The sequence below is a fragment of the Ranitomeya variabilis genome, chromosome 3 (genome assembly GCF_051348905.1).
Source record: "Ranitomeya variabilis isolate aRanVar5 chromosome 3, aRanVar5.hap1, whole genome shotgun sequence".
Lineage (NCBI taxonomy): Eukaryota > Metazoa > Chordata > Amphibia > Anura > Dendrobatidae > Ranitomeya > Ranitomeya variabilis.
Genome location: NC_135234.1, coordinates 641,283,408 through 641,306,683, shown reverse-complemented (window position 1 = coordinate 641,306,683; position 23,276 = coordinate 641,283,408). Strand labels below are relative to the sequence as shown.

At 46.6% G+C, this 23,276-nt stretch overlaps 1 protein-coding gene across 2 annotated transcripts in view; it reads left to right on the top strand.

Annotated features, from left to right (window-relative positions):
• The window catches only part of LOC143816806 (retinol dehydrogenase 7-like), a 45,312-nt gene extending 35,764 nt beyond the window's left edge, over positions 1-9,548 (top strand). For both annotated transcript variants that reach the window (XM_077297662.1, XM_077297663.1), the window contains exon 6: positions 8,349-9,548. The gene's annotated coding sequence lies outside the window, so the exon portion shown is untranslated. The remainder of the gene's footprint in view (positions 1-8,348) is intronic.
• Positions 9,549-23,276: the final 13,728 nt, after the last annotated feature.

Genomic DNA, 23,276 nt, shown 5'->3' with positions numbered 1-23,276 from the left:
GATAGTGTGACCCGAACCTTAGAGCCCATCATTACTGGAGTTTCAGTGACGAGCACAGTGCCAGTGCAGGTCCAGTAACCGATCTGTGTATAGAGAGCAGTGACTGTAACCTCGTCCCCGACACTGACTGACAGCTGGGTCTAATGCTGATCCTGCTGTTAGTCAGTGCTGGGGACGCGGTTACAGCCAATGCTCTCTATACACATAGCAGTGACTGAACCCACGCTAGCGCCACCCATGCAACTGAAAAAATTTTTTTTTTGTACTGTTAATGTTTCACACCAAATAATCTGTTTAAGATTGTCATGTCAGACGCTGTTAACACTAGGGCGTCCGACAGACAGCGGTAATTCCTCATTCGTCCACTATATGCTCAGTGGCGCCGGCTAGATTGATCCAGATTGTCCAGGGATAATCTGGCTGGTACTCGGGTTGGAGGCTTAGTCACGCCTATTGCCTTTAAATAGTTTTGCTGGGCTTTGGACGTCGCCGATTATAGCTTGTGTCTTGTGCCTGGTGATCTCGGTCTGGAGTGGTGGTCTAGGAGAGGAAATATCGTATCTGGTGGTGTATTTTCCTTCATCATATTTCTCCTTCCTATATTTGTATTGTTTTGCCCTGTGCACATTATAGTGTTTTCCTGTGTGTCTGCGGCGTGGTGCGTTTTTAGTTTTCCCTGTCTGTGCTTTCTGTAGGGGTTGGTGTGAGGTCTTATCACTGGGTGGAGGGTGGAGGTTTCAGCTTAGTACTGAAACAGGACTCAGGGTCAGGCCTGGTGGCCCAGACATGCACACCTTCATTTCAATCAGGAGAAAAAAAGGAGCGTTCAAAATACAATATTAAAAAAATACAAAATCTTTTTATTAAGACACTGAAAATACACATACAAGCAAATACCTAAAATAAGGACACTAAAGCCCATCCCTTTAACTCACACAGTAATATAAAGAGGTCACATAGTGGTAAAGAGGTTTTTTAACATGTCCAGAAATGGCCTATAGACCTATACATCTACGGAAAAGTATATCTATGATCCAATATATGGACCTATATTGCGGCTTGTAGATAAAGCTATTCTATTTATAATCCAGAATCCGGAACAAGTTACAGAAGACCCGCCATACTGCCTTGAGAAAGCTAACAAAACGCTGGAGCGAAACGCTCGTCAGGGGTGTCGCCCAACTTTACCTATCTCCTACACCTGGGTAAGAGGAATTTTAGGAGACCACCATTACTGCACTCTTTACGCTAGTTGCACTTATGGTACCGGCAGTATGGCGGGTCTTCTGTAACTTGTTCCGGATTCTGACAAATAATTGTTTAAGTGGGCACCATCACATACTTTTTATGCTAATACCCGTCTGGGATCACCACCATGCATGTAAAGCAAATATACAACAACCATTTAAAGAACTAGGTACATGCATATACATGTAGGATCACCACACAAAACACTGATAATTTCAAAAAATATATATAAATTTTATTGTACACCAAACCAGACAGTACACACTATTAAAAACATTTAAAAACTTAGCCACATTGGAAAATAGTTATCAAATCCATATGATACAATGTTGCAATATAGCATACAAAACATATAAAGATATAAGAATAACAATGTTAGATGCCCAACTGTTAAATATTGCTCTATAACGGAGATTCACTGGAGGACTATATACTCCCTATCCTTCATTGCACTTAGTGTATAGATGGACCATAGAGTGTTGATTTTAAATGGTCAGCGGGGGAGACAGGAGGCCCAGAAAAATTCAGAGATACAGGCAACCTATAATGTATTCCCCCCACAGCCTCAAATATTAGTCCGATCAAGTCATGCAGAGTAATACTTCACCCTATACCGTCTCAAAGGTCCACTACCGTCCTCATGGTCCTAAGTGCAGAAATGCAGTCCGGGCAGAGTTACAAAACCCACGCGTTCCGACACATGCTGTGTCTTTCTCAAGGTGGTAATGTCTGTGGCGGATAAATTCTTACTATTTAAAGATACCTGAAATTGCAGTTTAGTTTCAGCTGCGTGATGCGGCTGAGGAGGAAGTGTGTCCAGGAATAACCCGGAACTGACCCTCTCAGGTCAAAAGTGAAATTGCGCATGCGCCGGCATTGTCGTACTGGAGGAACTCTGTGAAAGTTCCCCTTAACCCAGTGTGCGCATGCGCTGCTTTTGTCCGCAATCTGCGAACATGCCCCCTGCTCATGGGGGCATATAACGCCATGTATGCTGACATAAATTCAAATCCAGGGGAATAAATTCCCTTTTCCATTGGGTGTGCTTGCGTAATCATTATTTATAGATACAATCTAACAATACCCTACATCTTCATATATGCGCATGCACTGTACATACTGAGGCGGAATTAACAAGACGCCCGTGCATTGCTAGTTCAGACATGCACACAGTCACAGTTCATCCTTGTCCCCAACACCGTGGTAGTAAGGGAGGTGTTAGAGGACACCAGTTTACTGTTATTAATTGAATCCAACATCATTCAACAGTGTCTTAAATATTTTAAGGAGAATATCCCTCATGGCTCGAGGCATTCTTTTCTGCTAATTGTCTCTTCCCCTTTATACATATGCATATGGTCATTTCCCATAATCATATGGGAAGGCCCAGATTTATCACAAGGTTTCAGGTAGATTTCTGCAAACCAAGTCACTCTATGTCAAGGTAGTTATATCATAGGTTCTACATGGTCCCCACACCTCAGTTGTATTTATGTATACGATATATGCAGATAGTAGTAGAAATAGACTTATGATGTAGCCAGCAGAGACATTACTCTTTATATACTACGGGAAAAATCCCAAGAGGGAGTTTAATACCAGGGGCCATGTGTACTGGGCCGAAACACATAGGCTACATAGAGTGGTAACCTTAGTTTAATCAACTCAACTCAATATATTCCCCATAAGGACCGGGGGTAAACATATCTAAAATAAAATAATAGCCAGCAATCACGTTGTTCTGGATTCTGGATTATAAATAGAATAGCTTTATCTACAAGCCGCAATATAGGTCCATATATTGGATCATAGATATACTTTTCCGTAGATGTATAGGTCTATAGGCCATTTCCGGACATGTTAAAGGGAACCTATCACCCCGTTTTTTTCGGTATGAGATAAAAATACTGTTAAATAGGGCCTGAGCTGTGCATTGCAATAGTGTAGTTTGTGGACCCCGATTCCCCACCTATGCTGCCGAAATACGTTACCAAAGTAGTCGTTTTCGCCTGTCAATCAGGCTGGTCAGGTCAGATGGGCGTGGTGTCTTCCCCCAGATATTGCGTAGTTTTCCGTTGGTGGCGTAGTGGTGTGCGCATGTCCAAGGTCCCGAATCCTGCACAGGGGTGTGAAAATAGCAGCGATGTCCGTTATTCCATTGGTGGTCGGTGGGCGCGGCCATCTTGCTTTGACCGCGCGTGCGCAGAAGCGGCGCTCTGCTGGCCGCGGCTTCAGGAAAATGGCCGCGGGCATCCGCGCGTGCGCAGATGGCTATCGCGGCGGCCATTTTCTCCTGCTTCTCTAGAATCCGCTATGAGTCTTGTTATCCGCATTGATCACCGTCTGCGTCAGGGGGTGCAAGAGACGCCGCCTATGGGAGAGAGCGTAGGTACACGTGAGGTTGCTGCAGGTGAGCCCACGGAGCCTATGCAAATCGCAGGGGTGTCACATGTGAAGCATCGTGCCCCTTTGCTCAGGAAGCAGAGAGCCTGTTTTTGCTGTGGTAAAACTGGTCATTATGTTAATACTTGTCCTCTGCTATCTAAGAAAAGCGCAACGGCGGAAAAACTACTAAGCTCAGAGGGTGTGGAGGAGGCCAATCTGAACTTATGCATATCCTCCATTGTGGTTTCTCAATGCATACTCCCTGCCAAAGTTATGGTCGCTGGCAGAGAGCTGCCAATCACTGTGTTTGTGGATAGTGGTTCTGCCACTAATCTTATAGATGAGGAGTTTGCGCGCACAGCCGGTTTCGGGATCGAAAAACTGCCTCATCCTATCCGGGTGGTCACCACCAATGCCGCTCCTCTCCCACAGGGGGAGATTACTGAGTTTGTGGCGGAGGTTAAACTCCACATTGGGGTCCTACATTCGGAGCAAGTTACATGTAGGGTGCTCAGTAATCTGCCTGCACAAATGGTTCTGGGTTTTCAACGGTTGGCTATGCACAACCCGGTGATTGACTGGAAAACCCAGGACATCATCCAGTGGAGCGGATTCTGCCAGGAGAATTGCCTGGCCACATGTGTGTCCGCTGTGAGTCCTAGTATTCCTGAGTCTCTGCTGGATTTCGCAGATGTGTTTTCTGAGAAGGGTTGTTCAGAATTGCCACCACATCGTCCCTATGACTGCACTATTAGGTTAAAACCAGGGGCCAAATTGCCAAAAGCTAGGATGTTTAACATCTCTGGTTCTGAGAGGCAAGCCTTAAAAGACTACATCGCTGAGAGTCTGAGCAAACGGCACATCAGACCTTCGTCCTCACCTGTGGCAGCAGGGTTCTTCTTCGTTAAGAAGAAAGATGGCGGTTTACGCCCATGTCTGGATTTCAGGGAGTTAAACCAGATTACGGTTCATGACCCATACCCTATGCCGCTGATACCCGATCTGTTCAATCAGGTGGCTGGTGCTAGGTGGTTTTCTAAGCTTTACCTCAGGGGGGCGTGCAACCTCATAAGAGTCCATCAAGGGGATAAGTGGAAAATGGCTTTTAATACTCCTGACGGTCATTTTGAAAATCTGGTGATGCCATTTGGTTTGACAAAAGCGCCGGCTGTATTTCAACATTTCATAAACGATGTGTTCTCTCATGTCCTGGGAAAATTCGTTATTGTGTACCTTGATGACATTCTCATCTATTCATGCGACCGTGATACTCATTTAGAGCATGTTAGGCAGGTGTTACAGCTACTCAGAGAGAATAAGCTCTATGCTAAATTGGAGAAATGTGTATTTTCGGTTCAGGAGTTGCCTTTCTTGGGTTATATTGTGTCCGCTTCTGGGTTTAAAATGGACGCCGCTAAGGTGCAAGCGGTGCTGCGTTGGGAACGGCCTGATAACCTAAAAGCGCTCCAGTGGTTCCTTGGGTTTTCTAACTATTATAGAAAGTTTATCAAAAACTTTTCTACCATTGCTAAACCTCTCACTGACATGACAAAAAAGGTACCGATTTCTCTGCCTGGTCTGAGCCTGCTGTGCGCGCATTCGAGTTTCTGAAGAATAGTTTCGCTTCAGCTCCCATTCTGGTGCAACTGGATGTATTGAAACCATTTACAGTGGAAGTCGATGCGTCTGAGGTTGGAGTGGGGGCGGTGCTGTCTCAAGGCTCATCCTTGAGCGAGTTGCGTCCATGCACCTATTTCTCCAAGAAACTGTTGCCCGCCAAACGTAACTACGATACCGGCAACAGGGAGTTGTTGGCTATCAAGTTGGCTTTTGAGGAATGGCGACACTTTTTGGAGGGGTCGGTTCACCAGGTTACTGTTATTACCGACCATAAGAATTTGCTTTATTTGGAGTCAGCCAAGCATCTGTCCCCCAGGCAGGCTCGCTGGGCATTGTTTTTCACGCGGTTCAACTTTTTTGTTACTTACCGACCTGGGTCTAAGAACACTAAGGCGGATGCTTTGTCCAGGTGTTTTCCGGGGGGAGAACCTCGGGAAGAACTGGTACCCATCCTCCAAAAAGGTGTAGTGGTCTCGGCTCTCACGACAGGGGTTGAGGCTGAGATTGCCGAGGCTCAGGAGGAAGTACCACCAGAACTTCCCATTAACAAATCGTTTGTACCGCTCCATCTTCGCCTAAAGATATTGGTAGAGCATCATGATGCTGTCCTGGCTGGTCACCCAGGGGTTAGGGGTACTTTGGAGTTGGTGTCGCATCGGTTTTGGTGGCCCAAAATCCGACAGGACGTGGTCTCATACGTGTCAGCATGCACCACGTGCGCTAGGGCTAAGATGCCCCACTCCCATCCTGCTGGCACAGTACTTCCTCTCGAGGTACCCAGTAGGCCATGGACGGAGATCTCCATGGATTTTATCACGGACTTGCCCTCCTCAGCTGGGAACACGGTCATCTTGGTGATTGTTGATCGGTTCTCAAAAATGTCGCACTTTGTGTCTTGCCTTCATTGCCTAATGCTAAGACTCTGGCTCAGGTATTTGTGCAGGAGGTGGTCAGACTTCACGGGGTCCCGTCTGACATCGTGTCTGATAGGGGTACTGAGTTTGTGGCAAAATTTTGGAAAGCATTTTGCTCACGGCTGGGGATCAAGTTGTCGCATTCTTCGGCATTTCATCCTCAGTCAAATGGTCAGACTGAGCGTATGAACCAAAATTTGGAGCAGTACTTATGCTGTTTTGTTTCTGACAACCAGGAGTAGTGGTCGACGTTCCATCCTTTGGCTGAGTTTGCCATTAATAATCACCGCTAGGAATCTTCTGGGGAGTCTCCGTTCTTTTGTGTTTACGGGCACCATCCTCAATTTTGTACTTTGAGTCAGGGGGGCTCTTCCGGCATCCCGGAGGAGGACCTGTTAGGAGCACAACTGTCTTCCGTCTGGAGGAAAGTGAAACAGCGCCTGTTGAGCGTGGGTGCAAGGTACAAATGTGTTGCTGACAGTAGACGTGTGCCAGGTCCAGACCTGGGTGTGGGTGACTGGGTGTGGTTGTCCATAAAAAACATAAGACTCAAAATTCCATCCCTTAAATTGGGTCCTAGGTTTATTGGTCTGTTTAGGGTCGCCGCCATCATTAACCCGGTTGCCTACCGATTGGAGCTCCCTACGATATATAAGATTCACAACGTGTTCCACAGATCGTTATTAAAAAAGGTGGTGGGTTCTGTGGACGCGGCGCCGATGCCTCCTCCAGTTTTGGTGGATGGCAGTTTAGAGTTTGAAGTCTCCAAGGTGGTTGACTCTCGAGTGGTGCGCCGCACGTTACAGTACCTGGTACACTGTTGTGGTTATGGGCCGGAGGAGAGGTCTTGGGTACCAGCCTCGGATATACATGCGGACCGGCTGGTCAGTATGTTTCACCGCCGCCATCCGGACAAGCCGGGTCCTATAAGTCGTGAGGGCCCTGGGGTCCCTCGTAGAAGGCGGGGTACTATCATGTCGGACACTGTTCACACTAGGGCGCCCGACAGACAGCGATAATTCCTCATTCCTCCACTATATGCTCAGTGACGCCGGCTAGATTGATCCAGATTGTCCGGGGTTAATCTGGCTGGTACTCGGGTTGGAGGCTTAGTCACGCCCATTGCTTTTAAATAGGTTTGCTCGGCTTTGGACGTCGCCGATTATAGCTTGTGTCTTGTGCCTGGTGATCTCGGTCTGGAGTGGTGGTCTAGGAGAGGAAATATCATATCTGCTGGTGTATTATCCTTCGTTATATTTCTCCTTCCTATATTTGTATTGTTTTGCCCTGTGCACATTATAGTGTTTTCCTGTGTGTCTGAGGCGTGGTGCGTTTTTAGTTTTCCCTGTCTGTGCTTTCTGTAGGGGTTGGTGTGAGGTCTTATCACTGGGTGGAGGGTGGAGGTTTCAGCTTAGTACTGAAACAGGACGGCCCAGACATGCACACCTTCAGTGTAAACTCTGGGAGAGGGACAGACAGGGTTTCCCTAGTTTGAGGGATATTGCAGGGGCCAGGGTAATCAGCTGTAGTCTACCCAGTACCCCCGTGACAAAGATTTCCTGTTACAGTGAAAAACATAAGTTACTGGCACAGCTGCTCTGGGTATGCTAGGACTCAGCATCTCTGCTATGGCAGACAAATTAATGTTTTGTGGCTGACAAGTGAAGACAGAAGTGATAATAAACCGATTCTGTCTTCTCTTTGGAGTCACCAGCTCTGTCTGAAAGCCAGAGACTCACCCTACTCCTGCTAGACTGGAGTAGTGCTTACCCTATACAGTAAATTTACAATGATCCAGCATTAAAGCCCATACCCAAGGGCCTTTACGACCAATAGCTCTGGGTCGTTATCAGTTGAAAGTCTTTAGTGACATATAAAATACTTTTTGGAAGTTTTCCTCAATTTTTTTTCTACCATTTCTCCGTATGCTAAAAAGAAACAAAAAAAAAACTGCATGTAGAAAATTAGACTGTATAAAAACCACCATTCGGAACACATGTAAAAATGATGTAAAATTGCATGTTAGAAGTAAAAATGCTGCCATTTTTACATGTTTTTCATGCAGTTTGAAACATCACGAAATTGTGTGAAAGATGTCTAACTGCTCCTAGTACTAATATATTACATGTATAACATTATATGATATATAATATGTTTACAATGTCTTTTTATCTTTGACAGATGAGTTGAGTCCCAGAATATCCCTGATCTGCAGAATTGCTAGCTTCTCAATTATAAGATATGAGGCCGTCTTTTTACATGGAAGAATTTTTTTTTTATTGAATTGCACAATTGTGCTTTAATGTGAGACTATAACAATGGGATAGATATATAAAGTAAATTCTGACTCAAAGTACATAAACTGCTTTTCTCTGTGTGTAAATTGTTACAATTTTTTTTCACAAAAAAGACCCACACTCTGTGTGTTCCCTGTATGAGATTGCCCCATGCACGTATCGTCAGCCTCCCTTTGTATTTTCCATCTGATGTTTTACTAAAAAGCTGCTTGAAAACTAATGGAGAAATTGGTCTAGGACTTGTTACAGTTCTTTTGCAAGAAGGAATATAAACCAGCTCACCCGTGATGCATAAACCAATCCTCGGGAGCATGGACCCGCTGTGTTCAGGCGTATAGAGTCCAAAAAAGAAAAGAATGTCCAGCTTCACCGAATCCGTAAAAATCATGGTCATGATTAAGGGAGCTTAGTCTCCAGAAACGCGTTGAGATTCTTACCCATATGGCTTGTGCTGAAGTCTGTATCCTCTATGCTTAAAAGTATGTGAATAAAGAAAACTCTTTTTTATGGATTCGGTGAAGCTGGACATTCTTTTCTTTTTTGGACAGTTCCTTTGCACAAACATGTGTAATAATTTTCTGGGAAAAATACTTCATTTTCTAGTACACTTTCGGCCATGACTGTATATATGTGATAGAAATATATATATCATATAGATCTCACTTGCATGTATATTCCTTTAATCATATATACTCACATAAAAGCAAATATATATCTATATACTCAGCTAGTTTATAATCGCTCAACTTGACCACATGAGCTAGGCCAGATGGTTCCTTGGTACTTTCCAGACACCCTAAAACAGGAACTCAGGCCAGATGTCCTAAACTAATGTCTAAGATTATCACTAAATCTTGCTGAAATAGCAGGACAAGGGTGACAGATGCTTCCAAGAGTGCTAAATCAGCTTGTTTGGTAGACTCTAGTCAGAATATGCCATGTACTCAGTTAAATATATTATGTACTCAGTCAGCCAATGAAATAATAGCTAAATTGAATGTTAATTTACTAACCACCCCTTTTTATACGCATCTATAAAACTATGTATCAAAGAATAAACCAGTCTGATCTGGATGGAATGTTATACTGTCACTTTTGTCTCAGTCATTCTTTCTTGAGCGCTCAACATATCTGATCTGATAATTGGGAATGGCCGCAACACACATGGGGATAGATTTATCCCAAACCAAATTTCCATAACAACTGGCGCCCAACATGGGGCCCGGCTTGCTCAGTCGGTAGAGCATGAGACTCTTAATCTCAGGCTGCATCAAAGAAGAAAGAATTCTCTTCTTGTCTTCCTCCTCCATCTTTCTCCTCTACTCCTTCTTCTACATTACTCTCTCCTCCTCTTTCTTCTCCACACCCCTCTTTCTCCTTACTCCACACCCCCTCCTCCTATACACCTGTCATTAACCCCTCCCTCTTCTTCTTCTTCATCTCCTCCTCCTTCTACACCACACCCACCTCCTCCTTCACACTCTTCATGCCCTCCTCCTTCTCCTTCATCACACCCTTTGCCTCCTTCTCTTCCCCCAAAACACTCCCCCCTTCTCCAAACCTCCCGTCTTTTCCTCAGTCACTTCCTTTCTCTCACTCTTCACCTCCACCTTCTGCGCACCTTACACCTCTACCTCCTTCTTTTCCTCTGCCCCATTTATCTCCTCCTGTTTCACACTCTCCTTCTTCTGCTTTGATACCAGCTGGGTAAATGTGAAATTCAAACAGTGTGGTGTCTCTGTATCCAGTGCTCACAGCACAAGGCACATTCTATGTTCCAAATACAGCCCAGTCTCTGCCAGTCATGGTATCGGGGGAGGAAGGTGGGGATCCCCTTGTAGAAAGTACCCCACAAGCCGCAGCCGTCTTCCTCAGGCCCATCCAGCAGTAGGCAGCTCAGGTCCGGGGACAGGGGGGACCACTGGCACCACCATCTGATGATGATCAATGTCCCCAGTCAGAGCAGCGAATGTTCACACCACAATGGAACTATAAGCCCCCACAGCTTCAGCAGGGTGGGGAGACATCCTCTCACAAAAAGGCAATTTCTAAGACCACTTATCAGCCACTGCATGACCCTAGTACACGCTATCACAACTGTTCCTCTGATGAGGATGAAGAGGGGACTTCATACATGCTGCCCAGTACTAGAAAGAAAAACCCACAGGCACGCAGAAGACAGGGACAGATAGAAGCACCACCAATACACTATGTGCACTTCACCCCAAGTCAGGTGACCAGCATTCTCAACAATCTTCCAGACCCAGAGATGCACCCTATGCCATTCTACAGAAGAATGCAGCAGAAACAGCACTCATATGCAGCCACCTGGAATGATCTGTGGGTTGTGATGGAGATAAAGGCAGGTGATCCCTTCTGTCCAATCAAGAAGGAACACTTCAAGCTTTCAGCAGACTTAGATGTACATGCCTGGGAGTAAGGGCTGAAGCTGATGGAACAACTCAGAGAGTGGGCCAAAGGCAGGCTGGCCGGACAGGCCCTCAGCTTACATGACATGAGTCAGGAGAAGACAGAGTCTGTGGAGAAGTTTAATGGCAGAGTAATGCAGGTTTTCCAGGACCTGGGCTTCACCATTCATGACCAGATACACAGGCAGATGTTGGCACAGGCCTTTGTGCATGGACTCAGAGACTCAAACAGGAAGCCACTGATAGTGGCTAGGCCCGAGTACAGGTCGATAGCAATGGATACCCTGCTCACAGTGGCCAAAGGGATTGAGTCCCAGCCAGGAGTGCAGAAGATGGCCCCCCTCATGGTGGCCATAGACTCTGAAGAGCCACCGCAATACCGAGACAGAAGAAATGTCAGATGCTTCAACTGCGGTAAATTGGGTCATTACCAGAGCCGGTGCAGAGCTCCACCACAACCCAAGACACTGCCCAGAGGAGCAGACCGAGGAACAGACAAAGTAAACAGTGAAGCACCCCATCCATAGGACAGGGGCAAGCCAGGTCCGCAAGACACCACGCTCCTGACATGCAAAACCCCATCTGCAGGACCAATTCCCCAAACTACCATGAAAGTGGATGGCATTGTCAGGTCTTTTCTTGTGGACACTGGTGCAGCCAGAAGTGTGATGAGACATGTGGAACTCCCTGACCCTATCTGCCTATCAGAATCCTCTGTGTCTTGCGTAGGCATTGATGGTCAAGTCAGACATTCTCAGCTTACGAAGCCACTGAGCGTGTGCACTCAGCCAGGACACTCTATCCTGTCCCAGTTTGTGGTGTCAAGAACCTGCCCACTCAACCTACTGGGGGCAGACCTACTGCAAAAACTTTCTTCACCTTTGACCCAGGAAGAGTCAGTCATGCAGGTGGCCCAACAGGAGCCTTAAACAACCGATGGAGGCCTACCCAAGGAGGTACTGGACGTAGTACCAGAAAGTCTATGGTCTAAGGGACCCCAAGACATGGGAAAACTTCAAGTTGCCCCAGTGTGGGTATCACTCAAGCCAGGCACTACATATCCTCGTAAGGCCCAGTATCCCTTGTCCATTGCCCAGAGTCAAGCCGTCCCAGACTAATTGAAGGTGTTCCTGGAAATAGGGGTCATTATCCCCTGCACGTCTCCTTGCAATACCCCGCCTTTCCCTGTCAAGAAAAAGACTATAAAAGGAGAGCCAGCCAAGTTCAGAATGGTACATGACTAGTGTTGAGCGATACCGTCCGATACTTGAAAGTATCGGTACCGGAAATTATCGGCCGATACCGGCAAAGTATCGGATCTAATCCGATACCGATACCCGATACCAATACAAGTCAATGGGACTCAAGTATCGGATGGTATTCCTGATGGTTCCCAGGGTCTGAAGGACAGGAAACTCTCCTTCAGGCCCTGGGATCCATATTAATGTGTAAAATAAAGAATTAAAATAAAAAATATTGCTATACTCACCTCTCTGACGCAGCCTGGACCTCACCGAGGGAACCGGTAGCGTTCTGTGCTTAAAATGCGCGCTTTTACTTCCTTCCGTGACGTCACGGCTTGTGATTGGTCGCGTGCCGCCCATGTGGCCGCGACGCGACCAATCACAGCAAGCCGTGACATAATTTTCAGGTCCTGGATGCCTAATTCTAGGCATTCAGGATTTTAAAATTGCGTTCCGGCTTGTGATTGGTCTCGTCGCGGTCACATGGGGGACGCGACCAATCACAAGCCGTGACGTCACGGGAGGCAGGAAACGCGCGCATTTTAAAATTACGTCACGGCTTGTGATTGGTTGCGTGCCGCCCATGTGACCGCGACGCGACCAATCACAGCAAGCCGTGATGTAATTTCAGGTCCTGAATGCAGAAATAGGCATTCAGGACCTGAAATTACGTCATGGCTTGCTGTGATTGGTCGCGTCGCGGTAACATGGGCGGCACGCAACCAATCACAAGCCGTGACGTAGTTTTAAAATGCGCGCGTTTCCTGCCTCCCGTGACGTCACGGCTTGTGATTGGTCGTGTCGCCCATGTGACCGCGACGCGACCAATCACAAGCCGGAACGCAATTTTAAAATCCTGAATGCCTAGAATTAGGCATCCAGGACCTGAAAATTACGTCATGGCTTGCTGTGATTGGTAGCGTCGCGGCCACATGGGCGGCACGCGACCAATCACAAGCCGTGACGTCACGGAAGGAAGTAAAAGCGCGCATTTTAAGCACAGAACGCTGCCGGCTCCCTCGGTGAGGTCCAGGCTGCGTCGGAGAGGTGAGTATAGCAATATTTTTTATTTTAATTCTTTATTTTACACATTAATGTTGTTTCGATACCGATACCCGATACCACAAAAGTATCGGATCTCGGTATCGGAATTCCGATACCCCCAAGTATCGGCCGATACCCGATACTTGCGGTATCGGAATGCTCAACACTATACATGACCTAAGAGCTGTGAATGACACTACAGTATTTGAAACACCAATTGTGCCAAATGCGCACACCCTGCTCTCAAATGTGCCTCCCACAGCAACAGTGTTCATGGTGATCGACCTGGCTAATGCTTTCTTCAGTGTTCCCCTCCATCCGGACGACCAGTTCCTGTTTACCTTCATGCATCAGGGGGCACAGTACACATGGGCGGTGATGCCCCAGGGGGCCCAGAATAGCCCCTCACAATTCACCAAAGCAATGTCCACAGTTCTCGCCAACTGGATCACAGAACATGCAGAAGTGACCCTGCTACAATACGTGAATGATCTACTCCTTTGTGCAGTTGACTTTGACTGGCACTTGTAAAGCACATTCCGTGTCTCTCCTACTCAACCTGGTGGAGCAGCGCTGCAAGGTCTCAAAGAACAAAGTCCAGTGGTGTCTGAAGCGAGTTACGTTCCTTGGGCACTGTATTGCTCACCAGACGAAACACCTGACAGATGACCGGAAGACCACAGTGGAGAAGATGGCTCCTCCAACAACTCCAAAGGCACTACAGGCCTTCCTTGGTCTAGTTTCATATTGCAGAGCCTGGATCCCTGATTTCTCAGTCCTAATGCAGCCTCTGTATGACTGCGTTAATGCAACCCCATTTCTGCTGATGTGGCCTTCAGTTCATTCAAGAAGTTAAAAGACTCTGTAGTCTCAGCTCCAGCATTAGGCCTACCTGACTACAAGAAGCCATTCCGTCTCTACCTGATGGAGAAATAAGGCCATGCTACCGGAGTCCTGACGCAGATTCACGGGGCAAGACAGAGACCTCTAGGCTACTTTTCAGCTCGCCTGGATCCAGTTGCAAGGGGAGCCCCCCCTCCTGCATGAGAGCAGTATTTGCAGCACATGCCCTCCTGGACAAGACTGCTGACATCATTCTTGGACATCCACTGGAAATCCTGGCTCCACATGACATTTCAGCAATTCTCAACCAAACCCAGCCAAAACATCTCTCCACCGCAAGACATCTTCGCCTGCAGTGCTTCCTACTACTGCCTGACAATGTCACCATCTCCAGATGCACAGTCCTCAATCTGGCCACTCTACTCCCACTCCCAAGGAGGGATACGGATATGGACCCTTCAGATCAAAATCTGCACAACACCTTCCACAAGGATCTGGATTTGATCTGCACGGATGACCATGATTGCTTCAGCATCATGCATCATTCATGCAGGGGTGCATTCGTGCACTATTATTCGTGTACTTTTTTTCAAAGTATATATTTTTTTCTAAGTATGACGCAGTTATAACATGGCAGTTAGACAGGGCAGGAGACAGGTAAGACAATCTAAGCCTACTCCCTATTCACTTGAATCAGAACAAATATTCACCATATGTATCTGTATAATCTATATCCTGGCTGCTGCATTCACTCACATTCACCGCCCTTGCATAAACTCTTTAAACTCCATCCATATCGGCCCCTCTGTCCTTGCCTCTCCTATGTATAGCACTCATGCTCTGTTCACATTGCTTAACAGCGCAGATCCATTCAGTCCCACCATCCAACACAAAAGACGCTCTCACAAATCACTTAACCATCTGCTCACTCTTTCTATCCTCCTTCTCCTAGTCGCTGGAGACATCTCTCCAAACCCCGGCCCCCCATGTTATAGCCAGTCAAACCTCCCAACTGCTACACCCAGAAACCCCTCTAACCTTAATAATATTCCATGCATGCCTTCTGTCTCTTTCAATTGTGCTCTTTGGAATTCTCGCTCTGTGTGTAATAAACTCTCCTTCACCCATGATTACTTCCTTTCTAAGGCTCTTAATCTCCTGGCTCTTACTGAAACCTGGATCCAGTAGTCAGACACAACCGCTGCTGCTGCTCTCTCCTATGGTGGACTACACTTTTCTCATACCCCAAGATCAGACAACAGAGCAGGTGGAGGCGTTGGGCTGCTCCTTTCACCCAAATGTACCTTCCAAGTTATCCCCCAAGTACCCTCACTTGTATTCCCTTCCTTTGAGGTCCATGCTGTCAGACTCTACGTCCCCTTCTCCATGCGAGTGGCGGTGGTGTATCGTCCTCCTGGCCCCTCTCATCAGTTCCTGGATCACTTTGCCACCTGGCTTCCACACTTTCTCTCCTGTGACACCCCCACCCTTATCATGGGTGATTTCAACATCCCCATTGCTTCTCCCCTTTCCCCGTCTGCTTCTCACCTTTTATCTCTAACCTCCTCTTTCGGCCTCTCGCAGCATACTAACTCTCCAACGCATGAAGATGGAAGCTCCCTTGACTTGGTCTTCTCCCGACTCTGCTCAGTGGATGATTTCACAAACACCCCTCTCCCGCTCTCTGACCACAACCTTATTTCATTCTCTATCAAGAACTGCCATCCCGCTCAGGTCACCCCCACTTTCCACACTTATAGAAACATACAGGCCATTAACACCCAGAAACTTATGAGGAACTTGCATTCCTCATTGGCCCCAATCTCCTCCATCTCATGTCCTGATTCTGCTCTGAAACATTACAATGAAACCCTGCAAAGTGCCCTGGATAAAGCTGCTCCTCCTATACATAGAGCAACTCGACACAGACGGCGACAACCGTGGCACACGCTGCAAACACGCTTCCTGCAGCGATGCTCCAGGTGCGCCGAACGTCTGTGGAGAAAATCTAATCTACCCGAAGATTTCATCCATTATAAGTTCATGCTAAAAACATACAACTCTGCCCTTCACCTCTCCAAACAAACCTATTTCAACACCCTCATCACCTCACTGTCCAATAACCCTAAACGTCTCTTCGACACCTTCCAGTCCCTACTCAACCCAAGAGAGCAGGCCCCAACCACAGATCTCCACGCTGACGATCTGGCCAATTACTTCAAAGAAAAAATTGACCACATTCGACAGGAAATCATCTCCCAATCTCTTCATACCAGGCACTGTCCTCCCTCCCCCACTGCATCTAGTTCACTCTATGACTTTGAACCAGTTCCGGAAGAAGAAGTAAGCAGGCTCATTGCATCTTCTCGCCCGACCACTTGCACCAGTGACCCCATTCCATCACATCTCCTCCAGTCCCTTTCCCCGGCTGTCACCTCTCGCCTAACAAAAATATTCAACCTTTCCCTCACTTCCTGTATTTTTCCCTCCTCATTTAAGCATGCCATCATACATCCATTACTTAAAAAACCCTCCCTCGACCAAAACTGTGCCGCTAATTATAGACCTGTCTCTAATCTTCCCTTCATCTCTAAACTCCTGGAACGCCTGGTCCACTCCCGTCTTACCCGCTATCTCTCAGATAACTCTCTTCTCGACCCTCTTCAATCTGGCTTCTGCTCTTTACACTCTACTGAAACTGCCCTCACTAAAGTCTCTAATGATCTACTAACAGCTAAATCTAATGGTCACTACTCCATGCTAATTCTATTGGATCTTTCCGCAGCATTCGACACTGTGGATCATCAGCTCCTCCTCACTATGCTCCGCTCCATTGGCATCAAGGACACCGTTCTCTCTTGGTTCTCCTCCTATCTCTCTGACCGATCCTTCACTGTATGTTTTGCTGGTTCCTCCTCCTCTCACCTTCCCCTTACTGTTGGGGTTCCTCAAGGATCAGTCCTAGGCCCCCTCCTCTTCTCTTTGTATACTGCCCCTATTGGACAAACAATCAGTAGATTTGGGTTCCAGTACCATCTCTATGCTGATGACACCCAATTATACACCTCTTCTCCTGCTTTCACTCCAACCTTCTTAGAAAACACCAGTGATTGTCTTACCGCTGTCTCTAACATCATGTCCTCCCTCTATCTGAAACTGAACCTGTCAAAAACTGAACTCCTCGTGTTCTCTCCCTCTACTAACCTACCTTTGCCTGACATTGCCATCTCCATGTGCGGTTCAATCATTACTCCAAAGCAACATGCCCGCTGCCTTGGGGTCATCCTTGATTCCGAGCTTTCATTCACCCCCCACATCCGATCACTGGCTCGCTCTTCTTATCTGCATCTCAAAAACATTTCTAGAATTCGCCCTTTTCTTACTTTCGACTCTGCAAAAACTCTTACTGTTTCTCTTATTCATTCCCGTCTGGACTATTGTAACTCTCTACTAATCGGCCTCCCTCTTACCAAACTCTCCCCGCTCCAATCTGTCCTGAATGCTGCTGCCAGGATCATATTCCTCACCAACCGTTACACCGATGCCTCTACCTTGTGCCAGTCATTACACTGGCTACCCATCCGCTCCAGAATCCAGTACAAAACTACTACCCTCATCAACAAAGCACTCCATGGCTCAGCACCACCCTACATCTCCTCTCTGGTCTCAGTCTACCACCCTACCTGTGCCCTCCGCTCCGCTAATGACCTCAGGTTAGCATCCTCAATAATCAGAACCTCCCACTCCCGTCTCCAAGACTTTACACGTGCTGCGCCGATTCTTTGGAATGCACTACCTAGGTTAATACGATTAATCCCCAATCCCCACAGTTTTAAGCGTGCCCTAAAAATGCATTTGTTCAGACTGGCCTACCGCCTCAACGCATTAACCTAACTATCCCTGTGTGGCCTATTAAAAATAGAAAAAAAAAAAACACATAATCAGGTTCCTTGCATCGTGTTCTCATACACTTTATGCAGTTAATAGCCCTCTGTGTCTGTACTGCTACATACTTAGGCTGTTAACTGGTTCATGCAGCTTTACATGAACACCCGGGCCTTACACTATGGCTGGTCCAAATAACTAAAGCAATTGTTACCATCCACCTCTCGTGTCTCCCCTTTTCCTCATAGTTTGTAAGCTTGCGAGCAGGGCCCTCATTCCTCCTGGTATCTGTTTTGAACTGTGATTTCTGTTATGCTGTAATGTCTATTGTCTGTACAAGTCCCCTCTATAAGTTGTAAAGCGCTGCGGAATATGTTGGCGCTATATAAATAAAAATTATTATTATTATTTATTATGCAACAGGAAACAGCAGGATTACCCAATGTGGCAGAAGATCCACTGGCCAACCCAGAGTTGATCCTCTATGTAGATGGCTCAGGATTTGCAGATGATGAAGGAAGATTCCACATAGGATGTGCAGTAACCAGCAATCAAGAAATCCATTGGTCCAGAAGTCTGCCACCTAGCCTGTCAGCCCAGGAAGCAGAACTCATAGCTGGTAGCCTGCCAGATTGCAGAAGGCAAAACTGCGAACATATACACCTATTCAAGGTATTCGCATGGCATAGCACACGACTTTGGACCCATCTGGGCTGCGAGGTACTTCATCACAGCAAGCGGGACAACCATGAAACATCATGGAGCCATTAAGGACCTGCTGAGCGCACTTCAACTTCCAAAAATGGTGGGAGTACTAAAAGTCAAAGCACATGGAAAACTGAACACAGTAGAGGCACAGGGCAAGAACATGGCGGATATGGCAGCCAAAGAAGCGGCCAAAGGAAGACAATATGGAGAAGTGGGAGAGGTCGTAGAGCCAGACGGCTACTACGTGGCAACTGAGGACAAAACACCAGACAAGATGACGTCTTGGGATCTGTTTAAGAAGTTGCAGGAGCAAGCTCCAAAGGAGGAGAAGGAGAGTTGGATGCGGAAGGGTGCAACACATCAAGAAGGAAGGGTATACGCAATGGACTACAAACCCTGTTTACCCCGAAAGCATGTACCCTATGGTGGTCCAGTTGGCACATGGGCCCACGCACAGATCAAAGACACAGATGAATGATCTGATCGGTGCTTACTGGTTCGCTCCAGGGATCTCCACCCTAACAGCCAAGTTCACTAGCAGCTGTTTGACCTGCAGCAAATGCAACCCCGGAAGAATGGAGAAAGTTCCCCCACATCATCTTGCCAGACCACTGTACCCCTTCCAGAGGAAACAGATAGACCACATCCAGATGCCGCCAAGTGGAGGATTCGAATATGCCCTTGTGGTCATGGACGTGTTTTCAGGATGGCCAGAAGCTTTCCCAGTGAGGAATCAGTCAGCAAAGACTACTGCAAGGAAGCTACTCTCAGAGATTGTGTGCAGATATGGGGTCCCAGAAGTGATAGAGAGTGATCAGGGACCCGCATTCACAGCAAACCTCACAAGGGAGATCTGGTAAGCAGTAGGGTCAGACTTAGGCCTACACACTCCCTACCACCCTCAGAGTAGCGGGAAAGTAGAAAGACTGAATGGGACACTTAAGAACAGGATGTTGAAAGTTGCCCAAGAGACACGCAAACCATGGCATGAAACACTCCCAATCGCACAGTTTAGTGTAAGGCACACCCCCCGGGGCCCAGAAAAGCTGTCACCACATGAGATTCTGTTTGGGTCTAGCCCCAGGTTAGGGGTATTTGTCCCTCAGCAGCTGGCAATGCAATATGAAACTTACGTAATTCAACTGACCAAAAAGGTAGCTGATGTCCATTCTCGAGTTTTCTCCTCATTACCAGATCCATGATCGGTACCCGGTATGCACTCCTTGAAACCAAGAGACTGGGTGTTGGTGAAGAAGCTTGTGAGGAGGACGCTCGACCCCAGATTTAACGGTCCCTTCCAAGTGCTGCTGACGACACCAACCTCTGTGAAACTAGAGGGAAGACTCACTTGGATCCATGCATCGCACTGCAAGAAGCCTCCCGTACCAGAAGATACGCCTAAGCCAGAATGATCCTGTATATCCTCTGTGTGATATGTGTTCTGGGGGTAAGAGCCCCACGTGCCCCACATCTGGGAGGGGAGATCACCAAGGATGGGGGCTACACCATTTTCTGGTTCGATACATCAGCCCACATAATTACATACGTGTTTGATTACTGCGATGTAGTACACTGCCCATCCACACTGCTGGACAGCTTGGGGCATGGGACTCAGTATATTTGTGTTGCCGATAACTATTGGGGAGACAAACATGAATACTGGGGAGTGGCAGCATGGAACACTGGTGACAGTTGGGGATACAAACCCCCGTCAGCCCCAAACAGGAAAGATAAAGATGGCAAATCACTACTTGACCGTATGCGCCTTACAAAGCAGGCTTTCAGGAAGGGGTGCAGAACCAGGGGAGAATGCAACCACCTCATACTTAGCATTGAAAACCCCTCCCCAGGTGATGCCGGTACCTATATAATGAGCAGCACATCTTCAAGTGGTGAGCCTCGTCCTCCCGTACAGTACTCAGGAAAATTCAAGCTGGCAAATGTAGCTGACAAGCCCAATGTGACTCAGGAGATCCCTAGTAACATAATGGTACTGACAGACCCAACTTATGAGGAGACTTTAGCAGTAGAGACTGGGTTTTCTGAAACCAATTACTGGCTAGAATGGGTAAGAACGCAGCCCAACAACATAATGGGAGTCGCTGTTATGCATGTGCCAGAGCCAGACCCCATCTGGGCACAGTGCCACTTGACATCCCAGAATCCCAGCAGGCCTGTTTCCTCAGTATATACACTAACTCATCTCATTCTGCATCCTGTGAAGACTGGGAGTCTAAGTACCCACTCATGACAAAAGATACACCCTCAGGGACTGGAATAACAATATACCCTGGTAATTACAACTGTTACACAAGCACAGGGACTGGCAGGGATGTAAAAAACTTCACCAAGGGGTTTTGCTCAGAGTACAGTACAACCACTGACAACCTAATTAATCATGTGGCTTCCCTGGGTGACATATACTGGATCTGTGGTGATATGAAGATACGTAGTAGACTGGAAGGTGTTTGGGTAGGCCAATGTGCTCGGGCAAAAATTCTGATGCCCTTCCACCTTTTTCCCTACACCCATGAGTCCTCACCCAGTACTGCAGTGAACAGACCAAAAAGGGCAAGTGCTCCAAAAGGCAGTTTCGATCCACATGTTTATATAGACACCATAGGTGTGCCTAGGGGGGTACCTGATGAATAAAAGGCCAGAGACCAGGTCAAGGCAGGATTTGAGTCATTGTTGCTGATAATAACTGTGAACAAAAATGTTGATTGGATAAATTACGTCTATTACAACCAGCAGAGATTTGTTTACTACACCCGAGATGCTCTGAAAGGTCTGGCAGACTAGTTGGGCCCCATTTCCATCATGGCATTCCAGATTAGGATGGCCTTAGACATGTTTCTAGCTGAGAAAGGAGGTGTTTGTAAGATGATTAAAGACACCTGTTGCACCTACATCCCAGAAACTCACTGAGCTATCAGAGGAATTGAAACAGAATTCAGGAGTAAAAGATCCTTGGGACCAGTACTTTGGGTGGATGAGTGGGTGGCAAAGGATGCTAGCACAGGTTGGGGCAGCCAGCCTTGTGATCATTTCTGGTTGCTGTGTAATCCCCTGTATCCGCAGGATGATGGAAAAGACAGTCAAGGAAATTACAAACCTGATGCCACATCTCCTCCTGGACAAACCTATCCGAATTCAGATTCACCCACCTGATGACACCTCCTACCCTGATGATGAATATGTGGAACTGATTGAACAAGTTCGCCAATATGAGACTATGCGTGCTTCTACCCCCTTTAGGGACAGATCTCCTGACCGCCCATTTGCGAAAGGTCTGTACGGAGTAGGGCGTGTGTGCTAGGCATACGTCAGTTCACCGGCAGCACAAAAGAGTTGCAGCGCTTTGGGACAGGAGGCTAGGATTAGGGCAATTGATATCTAAGGGGGCTTGTGATAGAAATATATATATCATATAGATCTTACTTGCATGTATACTCCTTTAATCATATATACTCACATAAAAGCAAATATATATCTATATACTCTGCTAGTTTATAATCAATTGCTCAACTTGACCACATGAGCTAGGTCAGATGGTTCCTTGGTACTTTCCAGACACCCTAAAACAGGAACTTAGGCCAGATGTCCTAAACTAATGTCTAAGAATATCGCTAAATCTTGCTGAAATAGCAGGACAAGGGTGACAGATGCTTCCAAGAGTGCTAAATCAGCTTGTTTGGTAGACTCTAGTCAGAATATGCCATGTACTCAGTTAAATATATTATGTACTCAGTCAGCCAATGAAATAATAGCTAAATTGTATGTTAATTTACTAACCACCCCCTTTTATACGCATCTATAAAACTATGTATCAAAGAATAAACCAGTCTGATCTGGATGGAATGTTATACTGTCACTTTCGTGTCAGAGTCATTCTTTCTTGAGCGCTCAACATATCTGATCAGATAATTGGGAACGGCCGCAGCACACACGGGGATAGATTCATCCAAAACCAAATTTCCATAACATATATACACATCACACAAATACATGTATATAAGCAAAGTACACATACATGTATATACACACAGCTCACACATACTGTACATGTGTGTGCGTATACTGTATATCCTACTGTATGTGTCACATACAGTGTGTATGTGTGATCTCGTTAATGTAATAATGTCGGTAATCACCCAAAGAGTATGAAAATGATGCTCATTTTTACTGTATGTAATAGTGCATTTATAGTGCATGCGTATAAAAGTAATCCACACGTGACTGTGTCCAGTGCAGGACTGGGGTACCAAGGGCCCACCAGTAACATTGACTTTAGGGGGGCTCACTTTTCACCTGTATACATATATTACACTACCCTTGTTCACAAATTTAACTATATCTCGATATAATAATAAATTGGGTAGCTTGGTTAATGAATGATGCTTCTTTTTTTCTGTACAGAGTGAATAAACTGATTATGGCAAATACTGTCCATATAGTGGGGTTGGGACCAGATCTGCATCAGCTTACTGGAGAGTCAGAGACATGGGTATGGGGAACAGCAGGATGAAAGCAAAGATGGGGTCAGACAATTCAAAGACAGGGCAGGCAGCACAGGTTCAATATACATAGCCAGGTCAGGAGTGAAGAGATCAAGATAAACAGTAAACAAGCCAGGTCAGTAACAGGGGAGACAGAACA